Below are 5,099 nucleotides of genomic sequence, written 5' to 3'. Positions count from 1 at the left end.
GACAAGGCAACAGGAGATTTATTAAATGAGTGTTTCATATCCATTTTCATAATACATGCAGAGGCTGAAATACCAGTGGTAAACGGGAAACTAGGAGCTGAATTTTGATGGAGGTAGGCCATCTCTAGAGGCCATTAAAAATAGTGGCCGGCGTTCCCATTCCATTCTCTGTTCCAATAATTTTTGCTGGTTAGTGAGTCCACATACTGCTCTCCTGAACTGCTCAGTTCCAATTTGGGGGTAGGCATCATCTCTTCCCCACAATTTTCACGTGTTAAGCCAGCTTCAATGTCATGTGGTCAAGGTCTCTCACTGGAGTGTGAGCCATAGTCTGGATTCAGAGTTATGAAAGGCAAGTCTGAAAGGTCTTGCCTATACCCCATCCATGCCCTGTTGGATCCTCCATGTCCACTCACCCAAGTATGCAATACAGAACCAATGAACCAAATAATGACGATTGTATGTCTTGAAATGTGTTTAGAAAATTCCAAAATTTGCTTTTAAAATGACCATTTTATCGAGTTATAAGTAAACAATGTGACAGCCATTAATAACATCAATAACAGAAGTTTTCCTCAAAAAATGGATTAAAATCTTTCTATATTTATTTGAACAAAGTTAAAGAAATAACATCATAGTATAGCTTCAGATGTCAAAGTAAACATTCTACATCCACTTGTGAAAACAGACTCCCTTTAAACTAATCCATTATGAATGCTTGTCTTAGCTCCAAGGCTAACTAATGAAGCCAACTAAGAACTGTATCAACAAACAGCATTGTAAACACTTGGCTGAATTCCAAGATTCACTAATGGATTAACTCATTGGGGGCAGTTTATATAGGCTGAAGTAGTTTGGTTGAGTGACATCTTTGAGGTTATAAGGTATTATTATTTTAACAGTTACTTTTCAATGTCTGTATGTTCAGATGGACAAGATTAAGAATTTTCAAATGAGGTAAAGTTTACTACTGATACTATAACGGTTTGGAAAGACACTTTTATGGGGTTGCAAGTGCATTAGTTTTTTTTTCCAAAGGAGATTTTTATATGCACTTCAAAGACTTGCCATTGTTATTATATGGCTCATTGGTTTTAAAGTGCATACTGGGTGAAGAGGACATGGATGATATACAGCAGTATGGAGAATAATGGGATGTAAAGGGTGAAAACTTAACAGCCTTGAAAACAACTGGGACAAAAAGCCAAACTTTAACCAACCTGCCTCGTGGCTGTATTCAAACTGGTTCTGAGTGTTGGTGGACCTGATTCGACCCTGCCCTGTCTCTGAGTGACAATCATGCATGCAGGACCATTTACATGGAGACAGGTCAGAATTCTGATCTTTACATCATGTGTTAATGATAGGACTTAAGAAATAGACAGTCTATGTGTAAGTTTATAGATTGACATTATGTGAAGAGGCACAAGACCAAAACAAAATTAAAATCAAAATATTCTTATTGGTCAGGAGATAGTAACATGGAGAAAAGGGATTTAGGTTTCCATGTCTAAAAAGAAAGTTACCAAAGGCTACTGCACGAAAACCAAAGGACAAAAAAATGCATTGTTAGCTTTTACATAAAGAAATTAGAATTCCAAAGTGAGGAAATGAGAACTGTTGATTCTTGAAATAAGAAACTGAAGCAAATGGAAATTCAGATCAGCTAAAATCAAATTTAATGCCAGAATGCGCTCAAGGGGCTGAATGGTTATGTATTTTATGTCAGCATCATGCTTTGTGAGGTTTCTCACTCTGTGGACAGGCTAAGGGATTCTGACTGTTGAATTCTGTGATCTGAAGGTATTACCACACTGCAGGTGAGGTGTTCTATGATGGAAATGGGGTTGGAACCTGCCTTTGCCCTGCTGGCTGTGGTGTATTTTGCTGATGCCAGCTTGCCTGTCCTCTCTTTTGTACATTAGCCCCCAATATGGCTGCTGACTTATTCCCCTGCTCCAGTTTAAGATAACCAGAGGCAATTATTTAACATGTGCTTATATTCCAATGGTATCCCACACTTAAGGCCAGTTAACTGCTTGTATATACTTGCATTGTGTTGTTTTATCAAAGGAGAAGGATACACCATGCAGATACCTTTCCAACTTAATTATAAACCCTGGCAAGAAAATCACATCTTGCTCAAAGGCTGTGTTTTATCACACCAGAAATAAATTGCCTTAATCATTAAGATTTGTAGAGAAATATTGTAAAGTCTGCTGTGACAGTGACAAAACCCAATTTTAAAACTATATCAGATTTATAGAAAAACCATGTTTCAAACAGCATGACTGTCCTTTCGTGAAAAAAAATCACATGATTGACAAGACAGTATGTGTTTGGAGGGGGGAGGTGATGGAGAAGAGAGAAGCTGCACAAAGAATACAGTTTACATTCTGCTAAGTAGGAGTTAATGCCAGTTAAAAGCAGCTAATTCAGATTGTCATCCAAGCACATCCAGTTCACACCCATTTAATTATTTGAAGTATTTCAAATACTAAATCTGAAACTAAATTTGAGATACTGCTTTTTAATGCTTAATACACAGAGTCACTGTCAAATTCCAGCTGTAAGCTTTTAGAAATCAAAATCGCTAAAGACAGACAATTGCATTTAAACAGTACCTTTCATGACTTTAGGATATTCCTATGCTAACTAAACACAACAGTCACTCAGGTAGGAAAACACAACGCCTAATTTGCACAGGGTAAGTTATGTACAACATGGACCTTATTCAATTTCTGTTTTGGTTGAATGAATTATCAAACATCACCCAGGTTCAAAATAACCATCCTCTGTAACTGCAGTTTTGTAGAAATACTGAACCTTGGTTAATCAACCAATTAAAAGCTGCAACTATCTGATTATCAAATTGATATAAAAATGCCTCAATAAATCCTTCTGGGGGTAAGATTCTGTAAATAAGCAGAGGATAAGTTACATGTCATATCACTTATGCTTGCGTGTTTAAGTCAGTTTTTTTTTAAAATAGTGTAATATATTTCCTGAACCAATCAAGCAACAGCAAATTTTACGTTAGATCTCTAGTCATGGGTTCTCTCCAGCGATAGTGTTCTAGGCAAATCATTTCTTGATATAAAAGCTGGTTGAAGGATTGGTAAATTCTGCTGGATAAGCTCTTAAGTGAGAATCAATCTCAAATTCTATTTTGTTTTCCAGTGATGTGTAGTTTATTGAAAAGGGGAACCAGTCATTATTTTAACTGCAAGTTTAACCTTGGCCTCAAGATTCCTCATGCAAATATTAGAATATGTTCTAAATTTTCAGAATTATAAAAAAAATGCCAACTTATGAAAGAGATATCAGTTTTTAAGATATCAACTGAGAAATTTTGATTTAATGAATAACTATTCCCAATAATATTCAATAATTCTTGATTGTTCTGACTGATTGTCAGAAACAGGTCCATTGGCCAAACCAATTATACTCCATACAAAACTTCTTCTATTCCACTTCAACAAACCCTACCTGCATAACCTACTATTCCTTTATCACCTTGTTCAGTTTTCCTAATAATTACACCCTTTCAGTTCTGGGATCATTCTTAAAAACCTTTATGGCAATTTATCCAGTACCTCCATACCCCTTTTGTAAAATGGGACATGTTTCTTCATAGTAATCTTTTGAACATGTTTCTTCACAATTGACAATGATTTTTCTGGTCAATTGTTCAATGCTTTTTGGTGGAAGGATTTCCTTCAAGCCAGAAGAACACAAAACTCAACACACTATAGCAGGAATGGTCAACAAAAATTATACATTGGACAATTCTGAATAGTTACATTTATCAAATGTACAGATGCAGAAGTGTAAAGTTACTGCACTGAACAACGTGTAAAGCAATATACAGTCCAGTTAAACACTGCTGCACAATCTTAGCCAGGAACATATTTGCATGATTATATAGCTACAGAGGAGTGGTGAGTTTTACTAAGACGCTCTAAAACACTAGAAATTTCTGGGTGAGCCAATGCTCACAAAAGTAATTTTTTATTGATTTTGCATTAAATTATTTTTCTAAATCATACATTCTCTTCCCTCCCCACATGGCTAGAATTGGTCTAGGAATTTATAGAATTAAAACACTAAGTGCAATTGAGCCATTGTCATAGGGTTGCCAACTCTGAATGGGTGTGATCCCAGAGGTTTCATCACATGAGCTCCCACACACCTGTCATTGGTCCATCTTCTAGGCATGCTGCCTTCCCATGACTAATTGAAAAGGAACCAAACCTGGATATCTAATTGAATGAATTTTGACTACTCATGAAACTGCGTCTTCCCTACCAATCTCCAGAAATTTGGTTAATGTCTCCTGTACTTTTCTCTGGAAATAAATCTCTAGTTCCTGGAAACCACCCCCCCCCAGGGACAAACCTGCAGGGTTGGCAACCCTACAGTTTCCACAGCTTTGAATTATCTGCTTCGAGCCAGAGATGTGCCCCATTTTTAAAGATTGTGGAAGGGGAGAAAAGTCTCATTGCATAGACAACAAGATAAAAATGTAAAAGAAATTACAGCTGCACACTTACACCACCCCACCCCCGCAGTAGCACATCAATGGAATCTATCTCAGAGATCTCATAAATCAGACGGAAGTGTGGATTGTGACCCACTGCTTCACTTGGAGCCACCATCTTTTATTCTCCAACATTCTCACAAACCCTATGACACATCATTACTATCCTTGTGTTAAAGCATTTAAAACAGAATAAGTTAATGCTTGGAAATCATTTTTCATATCAGCATACAAAAGAACAAACAATAAAATGTACATGGATTTTTAAGGAGGATACATATAAAAAGTAGTGTACTCCCAGATCTCCAGTTTAAATTATTTTAACACCACCTATTTTGAACTGCTAAGTACCATCAGCCCACACCATCATTCTGTAATTGGATGGCATCTCCACAACTTCAGCGAAGGGTCACATCTTGACCTTTACCCCCATCATAGGTGCTGTGGTCATTATGGATAAATATTTTAAAATAGGTCCACCTCAAAACAGAGTTCCACGGGAAAGACTGTGCACTCTGTTTTCGTACCGTCCCCTTTTTTTTTGGGGGTGTGGGGGGGG

General features: G+C 37.0%; 1 protein-coding gene across 1 annotated transcript in view; it reads right to left on the bottom strand.

The window, feature by feature from the left end:
* The window catches only part of LOC109915202 (TOM1-like protein 2), a 58,884-nt gene continuing 53,785 nt past the window's right edge, over nt 1-5,099 (bottom strand). Inside the window, exon 13 of the mRNA XM_048617335.1 lies at nt 1-5,099. This exon is cut by the window's right edge and continues 345 nt beyond it. The gene's annotated coding sequence lies outside the window, so the exon portion shown is untranslated.

The sequence above is a fragment of the Rhincodon typus genome, chromosome 37 (assembly GCF_021869965.1).
Source record: "Rhincodon typus isolate 14 chromosome 37, sRhiTyp1.1, whole genome shotgun sequence".
NCBI lineage: Eukaryota > Metazoa > Chordata > Chondrichthyes > Orectolobiformes > Rhincodontidae > Rhincodon > Rhincodon typus.
Note: the sequence above shows the minus strand (reverse complement) of the source record. Positions and strands in the feature narration are given on the sequence as shown.